Genomic DNA, 10,671 nt, shown 5'->3' on the forward strand with positions numbered 1-10,671 from the left:
ATGTGTGTGTGTTTGTGTGGGTGTGTGTGTGTGTTGGGGGTAGAGCGAGGAGGAGGGGTTTTGGGGGGCAACGTGTGACGTGATTGGGTAGGATTTGTGTCCATCAGCTGCAGTGAGTTAAAAAAACACCACGTCTTTCCCTTGTCAAAGTGCCAGGGTATTTATACCCGTGACAGGACCACGTAGCGACGAGAGCGACAGAGACAGAGAGAGAAATCTCCTGTCAACTATTCTAAGATCAAATATTAAGAATCCACATTGTTAGCCCAGCTCTCCTCTCCCGCCGAACCAGAGAGACAGAGCTCTCTAAGCCTCCTCGACTTGTGAACGCTAAAGTCTCAACTTTAACACCCCCTCCCACGCACCTACTTTCCGATTGACCTTAATCTCAGATTGCTCTAAGAGACAGGTATATGGACGTGGTATCAGAGGATTCAGCGTTGGGGAATAAAATAGATGCTTTAAGCCGGCTTGAATTCAAAGAAGAATAAGAACGATATATATCTATTCCTCTCCTTGTTCTTAAGGGGGGGGGGGTGGAGTGGAGTGGTGGTGGGGGGGCTCTTATCGCTAACACACGACAAATGGCTAGCACACTCCCCCGGTTCCACAAGGAGGGAGGGAGGGTGGCTGGGTGTGTGGGGGTGAGGGGGCGGGGGGGGCGGTGTAGTGGGATGTTGGTTGTGGAAGGGGAAGTGTTGGGTCGGATGGTGTTGGGGTAAAGGTGGGGGCCCCCGTGCGACAGCAGATGCCAGGCCAGGGGGGCTAATGCGTTAGATTAGTTTACTAGTTTGGCGGGGAGCGGCGATATTGGATTAGGCGGGTGGCCCCCCTCGGCCCGAGTGGGGTGATTGTTGTGTATCATCTGCGGTCAGAGTCAACGACTTATGCTGCAATCTGCTTTCCCCCCCCCCCCCCCCTCTTTCCAATGTCTTTCTGAAGCGTATTTATCTAAACGGATTGCGATGGACGCGTCAGGGACAGGGTTTGGATGGAGGAGCGGGATTGGGGGTAGAGAGGGGGGATGGGGGTGGGGGGATTCAGGGGTTGGGGGTTGAGGAGTGCGGGGCTGGATTTTATTTACAGGGCGTTGATAGTGCAGTTGTGTTGACGTGTCAGCTCATAAGCCGGCGGGCGACGGGGGCTGCGGCGCTGTAAAGAGTGAAGAAAAGCGTATTTTTTCTCAAAGACCCCCTGGGTCCGTCGATCTCTCTCTCTCTCTACCTCGTTCTATTTCTAATACCGCCACCCTTGTCTTCAGCCCGTCCCCGCGAATCAAGACACAAGCTGGGGATCAGGATGGCCCCGGATAAAACTGTCGGCGGTCGACAGAGAGACAGCTGTATCTGAGGGCCACGCAGCGCTTTGAAACTTTGGCTCAGAGGAGGCGAGGTTGGGGGGGGGGGGGGTGCAGGGGGACGCTTGTGAGCGTGGAGAACCGCGATGGTGTCTCCAGGTCTACCAAGGTCGATTGGATTGGGGAGAATGCGATGGATCCGAGGAGCTTATAACTTAAAGTGTTACATGACCCATAACCCTACCACTTCGACACACACAGACACACACACACACACACACACACACACACACACACACACACACACACACATACATATAGACACTAACTGTATACACACACACACAGACAAATACATATACAAATACACGGATACACGGATACAAAGACACAAACACACACAGGTACACACACACATACACCTATATACACACACACACACACACACACACACACACGCGCGCACACGCACACATGCACACACACACACACACACACACACACACACACACACACACACACACACACACACACACACACACACACACACACACACACACACCCTGCCAAACACTTATCCAATCAGTGTCCAGACTAAATAGCCCAGATACATACATAAATAGTTAAACATCTAACGGGATTTGGGGTAGAGAGGGGGGATGGGGGTGGGCACAGACCAACACCTTAAACTAAACACACAATTGTGTTTGTCTCTCACCATTAGGAGTGTGTTTACTCTGCACAAAGAAACGTTGGGGCAAAGAACAAATCTGGCCGTCCCGGGAACCCATGGGCCTGGGACCGTCACACGGTGGCTGATAATTGTTATTGAAGAGCCTACACACACACAGACGCACACACACACACACACACACACACAAACTATAGGCATATACACACTTCTAACACACACACACATGCATACACACACACACGCGCACACACACACACACACACACACACACACACACACACACACACACACACACACACACACACACACACACACACACACACACACACACACGCGCACATGCACATGCACACGCATACAAACACACACATACACGCGCACACAAACACAAACCCACATGCACACACACACACACACACACACATCTCTGTGCCCGGTGCTGATGGTACACTAATGAGAGTGTGTGTCCAGTGGGAGCACGTTAGTGACTTCCAAATACATTGCCCTTGTTAGCAAGGTTTGGCCCGCTGTTCGGTTGATACAGATGTCAGTAATAGAGGGCTAATAGAGATCCATTACCTTGAGATTTTGCACATCTGTGCCTTTGTCTTTGTGTGTGTGAATTTGTCAGTGTGTTTTTGTGTGTGTATACATATGCGGGTGTGTGCGTGTATTTGTTTGTTTACGTGTGTGTGTTTGTGTATCAGGGTGCATTGGTCTGCATGCATGTGTATGTGCGTGTGTGTGTGTGGGTGTGTGTGTGTATGTGTGTGTATGCGTGAACGTATGTGTGTGTGTTTTTGTGTGAGTGTATAACTGTGTGTGAGTGTGTATAACTGTGTGTTTGTGTGTGTGTATATGCGTGAATGTGTATGTGTGCGTGTGTGTGTGTGTGTGTGTGTGTGTGATTGTGTGTGTGTGTGTGTGTGTGTGTGTGTGTGTGTGTGTGTGTGTGTGTGTGTGTGTGTGTGTGTGTGTGTGTGTGTGTGCGCATACTAAACCGTTCCGGCCGCTATGAGACCCGTTAAGTGAACTTCCCCGATGACTGACCTCTGCATCCGTCCAAAAACGGGATTATCCCGTTCAGCAAAAAACCCACAAAAAGGACACAACCCACACCACACACTTCTGCAGATCTGCTCCAGCCCTCCCTCCCCCCTCCCTCCTCATCCTCTCTCCCCCTTCCTGCCCCCCTCCATTCAGCTCCTGGTGTCGGCGAAGCAAATGCTAACCGTGGTATGTGCAGGCATCAGGGATCAGGAGGAGGAGAAGGAGGAGATGAGGAGGAGGGTAAAGGGTAGGAGAGGAGGAGAGGAGGAGAGCGCCCTTGGAAGGGAGGGAGATCGGAGGAGGGGTGAGGGGGGGGGGTGGAAGAGGAGAAGGGTAAGGAGAGGAGAGGAGGAGGAGGAGGAGGAGAAGGGTACGGAGAGGAGGAGGGTAAGGAGAGGAGGAGTGCGCCCTTGGAAGGGAGGGATATCAGAGAAGGCGTAGGAGGGGCACAGGGTGAGGGGGTTGGGGGGGCAAGGGGAGGATGGGGGGGGTACGTCAGGGCAGGGGTAGCATAACAATGGATGGGCGCCCTCAGGACAATGAGGTTGAGGGAAGCGGCTACGCTAATGAGCCTGCAGTCATGTTAATCACAAACGAATCACGCCAGGAAGAAATAAGATAAAGGCTTTTACGAAAAGGGAAGGCATTGACTTTTCTCTGTTCGTTATTTCTTAGATTTTTTGCCGGGAAGCTTTTATTTTCCCCTCGTTGTTTTTTTTCATCTGTGCACTCGTTATATAATTTTTTTTGACGAGGGGGGGTCTGTTGTTAACTGACACTGCTTGGTACTAAATGCCCTCTCTCTCTCTCCCTCTCTTCTCCGCTCTCTCTCTCTTCTCCAATCTTTCTCTCCCTCTCTCCCTATCTCTCTCTCTCTCCCTCTCTCTCACTCTCTCTCTCCCTCTCCCTCTTTCTCTCTCCCTCTCTCTCCTCCGTTCTCTTTCTCTCTCTCTCTCTCCTCCGTTCTCTCTCTCTTTTTTTCTCTCTCCCTCTCTCTCCTCCGTTCTCTTTCTCTCCCTCTCTCTCCTCCGTTCTCTTTCTCTCCCTCTCTCCCTCTCTCCCCCTCTCCCCCCTCTCTCTCTCTCTCTCTCTCTCTCTCTCTCTCCCTCTCTCTCTCTCTCTCTCTCTCTCTCTCTCTCTCTCTCTCTCTCTCTCTCCCTCTCTCTCTCCCCTAGTCCCGAGGCTATGCAGCAGACTCTTCGTTTAGCTAAAAGCGCAGTACGAGGTCTGGGAGAATGATAATCCGGGAGCGGGCCGCAGCTGGCGTTTCCATGGCGCCGATGATTAGTCAGAAGCGTTCTGCATTCGACCTGGAGAAATTCTCTCAGTGGGAAGTTAACATCCTCTTGCTGTGTGAGCCTTTTTCTCCCTGTTTTGGCAGGGCGATATTCATGACCCACTCACTGTGGTTTAAAGACACACAAACACACATGCTGCCGCCGACACACACACGTGCACACACATGCTATCGCACACACACGCACACACACACACACACACACACACACACACACACACACACACACACACACACACACACACACACACACACACACACACACACACACACACACACACACACATACTCACTAGTGCAAGCACACAAACACATGTGGACATAAACAGGTACACACGCCTAGCAATCACAGCTGCGTGTTTCCCATACGTAGACACACGCACACACAGATGCACGCATGCATGCACATACACACAGACACACCCAGAGCCTTTTTCTCTCCTGAGTAGTGCCTCATAACGAGTGATTGGGGATCAGGGTACCAACCCTAACAACACGCTCCTCCTCATTGGAAAGCCTCAATGTCGCGTCAACCAGAGTCTGATGGTTCACTCAACACGCAGGTGTGTGTGTGTGTGTGAGCGCATCAGCCCCTCACACGTATAAAGAATGATGTCTCAGGCCCAGTTCACACGGGTGAAAACGATCCGTTTTCCTTTGATGCGGTTCAGGACTATTTCCGTAAAGACGGATTCATTGCAAAACCTGCATTGAGCTGTAGAAACGCTGTAGTACACATTCCAGGCCCATAAGGGGAGCTGCTTCTGCTAGAGATCTCCAGTAAAAATAACGAAGAAGAGGCGAACACGCGCATAAAGCCTGCGCGCTGTTTACAAACATACACTCCGAGAGAAACAAGTAACAGAGCGAAAACAATCTTTTCTTCTCTGTTTTCCTTTCATGCGTTTCAGGAATATCTGTGTAAAGACGGACTCATTGCGAAAACGCATCGAGCTGTAGAAAATCTGTAGTACATATTCAAGGTGCTGGTTCTCCACAAAAAAAAGTGCATCCAGCCTGCGGCTATGCAGCCTGCGCGCTGTATACAAACATTCCGAGGAGATAGCAGTTATTAAACCTTTTAGATTGAACAGAAATACTTTTTGATGTACAGTTAGTAATTCAATTCACCAAGGGGCTGTATTTAAAGTTACAAAAATAATAAAAAACGAAATAAAATTGAAACTTCCGACGCAACTGCACTCCTAACACAAATTCAAACACGGAACCGCATATGTCCGTTTTTATTTGAATCCACCCTGGGACCTGGTTTCAGAAAAGTGTGCTTTCGGGCATCGGATGGTTGGCCCAAACGCACAAGACTTCTGCGGTTTCACCAAAAAATCGGCTCCATGTTGGCGGGGCCTGGGTGAGGAGGGAAAGATGAAAGAACCAACGGGGTGTGAGGGACAGGTGGTGGTGGTCGGGGGGGGGGTCAGGGTTTTGTCTGATGGGTGTCGAAGTGTTTATCAGAGAGCCCCCCCCTCTTCCTCCTCCTCAACTCCCCCTCATCCTGCTCCTCCTCATCTCCTCCCTCTCATTCCACCCAGAGAAGGTGTAAGCCTCTCTGGAGGTGTAAGTTATTCTCCGCCCCTACCCCCCTCCCCTCCCCTCTACCTACCTGACCTGACACAACCCGGGAGGAGAAGAAGAGGGAGATAAGCACCTCGCGATGGAAGCCACCGACAACCCCCCCCCCCCCCTCCCCCCGGGAGCTAAGCTCTGCTCAGGTTGAAATTGAATAACTGAATAGCCGCGTAATTCATCCACCCATGCGTTAGGGGTGGTGGGTGGATAGGGGTGTTGTCTCTATCCCTCTCTCTCTCTGTCTCTGTCTCTCTCTCTCTCTCTCTCTCTCTCTCTCTCTCTCTCTCTCTCTCTCTCTCTCTCTCTCCTCTCTCGTTCTGTCTCTCCATCTCTCTCTCTCTGTCTGTCTCCCCCCCCCTCTCTCTCTCTCTCTCTCTCTCTCTCTCTCTCTCTCTCTCTCAATCTCTATCTCTCTCTCTTTCTCCCTCTCTTGGTCTCTCTCTCTCTTTGTCCCTCTCTCTTTCCACTGTCTTCAACTGCATTAGCCTTTTTCAGTTGCCAAGTGCTTTTTTCCAAACGCTAAACCCGCTTTTTCGTACAATGAGGCTAGATCGTGAGCGCCTCTTGTTAAGCGAACATAATTGCCGATTGCTTTTTCTTTTTTTTTACTTGCTGTAAAAACAGCGTGATAAGACAGCTCCGCTCCATCGACGGGGAACAGCTTGATAACGCAATTGATTTATATTTTATATTTTATTTCTAAAAAGAATTCCGAAGCAATCGCTTATTTTTACGACTGTGTGTATATTCAGATGCTAATGGGGGGCTAACGTTAGTGGCATTATCATGATAATAACCAGTGTTGGGGTAGTTACTCAAAAAAAGTAATTAGTTACTTATTATTAGTTACTTCTGTAAATTGTAATGAGATTACATTACTAGTTACTGCAAAAGTAACTTCACTACTTATTACTTTACTTTCCCGTTTCTCAATTTACTGTAGATACATGGACAAACATCATAGCCCTATCAACACATAGTGTTTATTGTATAAATCTATACAAAATAGCCTATAAAACCACACGAAAGGCAAGGCAAGGCAACTTTATTTATGTAGCAATTTTCATACACAAGGCCGCCTCAAAGTGCTTCACATATAAACATTGAACGATATCCGAGTCTGCACAAAGACCAGGATAAAGTAGGCACACAAGTTTCAAAACACAGACTTTGGGAAACATGAGAACAAAATTAGGTGTTCAATGAAAAATCTAAAAAGGTCACTTTATCCCATACAATTAAAACAGAAATGCACTTAAGCGGCGGTGACACCTGCTGTTACTTTATGTGGTCCAAAGGCTGAATGAACCTCTATTTCGCAAGCTATGACATCTTTAGTGTGTCTTCCTCTCACCCTCTTGCAGGCAAGAGCATCCTTCTCAAGTTTTAAAGTAATGCTGTCTATCCAGTCCACCGTCATTCCTAAGTAACTTTTGTTGGTGGTGTCGCGGTGGTGGACACAGGTGGTGGATCCAGGAAGGAATTGAGGTTTTATTCCATGTCGGTATAACACTTGTTCAGGTATTGGGAAAATGTCTTCCTGTCGGATGTTGGCTTGCGAGTCGCGGGTATTTTATCTAGTATTTTTCTAAATCTGGGCAATTCAATAGTCGACAGGGGAAGCATGTCTTCTACAATGAACCCTGCAACCAGCCGGTCGTTCTGTGTAACCTGCTTCTGCACTACAACACTTCTACAACACACTCCTTTGCACAAGCAGCTACGTCACTCAAATCAATCGCTATGGCAACGGGCCGAGACAAGCAGGCGCTACAGACACACAGGCAACACGCATGCACACACCACAACAGATCAGAACTTTACACGCAGGCAAACACGGCTTGTGTAACACAGGAAAGGGCGTTAATATAGTCTAGTAAAGTAGTGTAGTTACCGATATTTTAAATGTAATGCATTACTTTACTTCGTTACCCAAAAAAGTTATACCGTTACCCCCAACACTGATAATAACCCATGTCTGTGTGAATATACCAGACTATCCATGTAGCATGGGAATGCTACTACCAGCTTCAGAGCTAGGAGTCCGACTCCATTTAAGAATATATTTTATTGCCACGAGTGGGTATTATACCGAAACAACTTACAACCATTCATTCACATATTCCCATACCGACGGCTGAGTCAAACTCACAGCGTGACCGACAGCTCGCCGGGAGCAGTCAGGGTGAGGCTTCTTGCTCAGAGCAGCGACGACCCTCAGCTAGGAGGAGCCGTGGATTGAACTAGCAACCCTCCGGTTACCAATCAACCCGCTCTATCTCATGAGCTACTGCCGCCCCAATCAGAATCCAGCATAACAGTCGAACGCGTTCTGCACGACCGACTGGGGGGGGTCAGGACTCGAACCTGACCCCCATGTAAGAGAGAGTGCATAAACCACCCTCAGTATATACATCCTGCCTTCACATTATGCTCAGCGCCAATAGCTGTGTCTGTTCCCCCCTCCCCCTCCTTCTTGGCAGCCAACGCCCTGCCTCGCCCCCTTCACACAAAATGCACATTGCATCAGGAGCCAGAGAACAGTTGTCTCCCATCATGCCTCAGGATGTGGGGGGGGGGTTGGGGACAATGTACACGTCTGAGCAGACATTGTTCACCCGTGCGGTAAACGCAAACAAATTTGCAACCCCTTAAGATGCATTTCCCCGCCACCTGGTTTGGGTTGGATCCATGACCCGGAGATGAACCCCCTTGGGAACGGCACAAAACTAGGACTGCGTTACTTTCTTTAATGTCTTATGTATGCATGATACCGCAGTAGGACTTTTCTGTAAAACTTTACGGTCGGAGGCCATCCCCGAAGCAAATATGGAAACGGATCTCGAGGGATGCTTGCACGTTTGCATGTGTTCTATGTAAGTGTGTAAATGTGAAAGTGTGTGTGTCCTATATGTACGTGGAAAAGTCGTTACCAACACCACTTATGAATAACATGATAAAACGCAGGATTGAACGAAGAAAATCCCAGCAGCCATGTGACCAGAAGTAACGCGACCCATTTGTACAATAATAATTAGTCCTTTCACACCTGCGAGGGCCTGACCTCTGCGCAGCCAAGGAAACATGCTTAAGCATGTAATGTAACAGAACATACAGGCACGTATATAACATGCTTCAAATCTCCTATTTAATTGTGTGATTTGGTGTGTAATTTTTTTTAACACGCTTCTCTTGTTTGTACGTACTAATAAAGTTACATTTGATTGTGACCTTGTGGGACTTTGTTGAAACTTAATAGTTAGTCAATAAAAACATGTCAATGAAATAAATGTGGGGTTGGATAGCCCGGAGGGACACATGGCATCTTGAAGCCTCGTCGAGTTCGATAACGTTACAGTCCTTAAACGGTAAAACAACATAAGGACATTTGTTCCACATTTTTGACTTCTACATAATTTAAAACCTTAAGGCGATATTTAATTTGGGCCGTTATAAAGACATTAGTAATGAGGGCGCACACATTCCTGCCAAATCGACAAATGATTCCTTGAAGACTTAAAGAGTTGCACCTGAACCTATTCATCCAAAGACATGCTGTATAAAACATTTTAAATCATAACCGACATCGACGTTTATTCTGACCTAATTTACAACGGTAAAAAGTGGCTTTTGTCATTTAGACAGTATAAATCTAAGATACATACCAAATTACCTTGGTGGATTAATTATTTTTCATTATTATCATGACTATTGATTAATTATGATTTTACGATTTAAGAACCCTCCGTAAAAAACAATTAACAACATTTCATAAATTAGTCTGTGACCTTTCTGAAGGAATGTGATGATTAATTTCCTTGAATACCTAAATAACCTGGATAACACCTTTGATTCCTCCTTGGGACCTCCTTGGGTTAAACGGTGGACAAAGTTTTCCATCATCATCATCATCATCCACTATCCATAGGCCTGCATCACCACCAACACCAAACCCTTTACACATCGTCAATATCATGATCGTCATTTTATCACTCTTACATAAGACCATCACTTAGAGAACACTTAGTGAACACAGAGTTAAATCCGATGGTCTAGCCAGTCTACTGAAAACACTATGTGAATGTTCCACTCTACCTCAAAACAGTCTTTTCATGACTCTGTTTAGTATACTCTTCCAAGTCACGACCAAGGGACACATGGGTGTGTGTGAATGTGTTGAGTTTTATCTGTGCAGCGGTTGACTGCGGCGTCCGAGAGAGGGTTACGCCCCTCGCACACACCAGGGTGTGTGCGGATGTGCAGATGTGTGGAGCTCGTTCCAGCCAGCCCTTTGATTTTGACGATCGCGTCTGAGATAGGGTTAGGCTTCCTGGACGAAAGTAGTATAACACTAGGGTGTGTTTGGATGGGTGAAGCCCAAGTCTGAGCTGCGGTTTAGTTCGAAATCCACATACAAGTGTGGGTTAAACCTCTGCAGTATAATGCCAAGGCATGTGCCACGATGTAAAATCGTCTTTCATTACAACGCTCATACAGAACGACGGTACTAAATGCAGTGCAAAGTTGCCATTTGTTGTAACACACCTCCCCACTTGCCATCCCAGAACTCTCAAACCAAAACACATTTATTTCAATCTCAGTGCGAAACCCAGCTGTAGCTCTTTGAGCTACTTATGAGTTCACTCCTCTAATGTAGCAGGGCAAGGCTAGAAGCTAACCCATTGAAGATAGACTGCTACCTGTGCCAAGGTACACCAAAGTACCAGACCCATAATAAGTGTCATG

The sequence above is a fragment of the Gadus chalcogrammus genome, chromosome 4 (genome assembly GCF_026213295.1).
Source record: "Gadus chalcogrammus isolate NIFS_2021 chromosome 4, NIFS_Gcha_1.0, whole genome shotgun sequence".
Classification (NCBI taxonomy): domain Eukaryota; kingdom Metazoa; phylum Chordata; class Actinopteri; order Gadiformes; family Gadidae; genus Gadus; species Gadus chalcogrammus.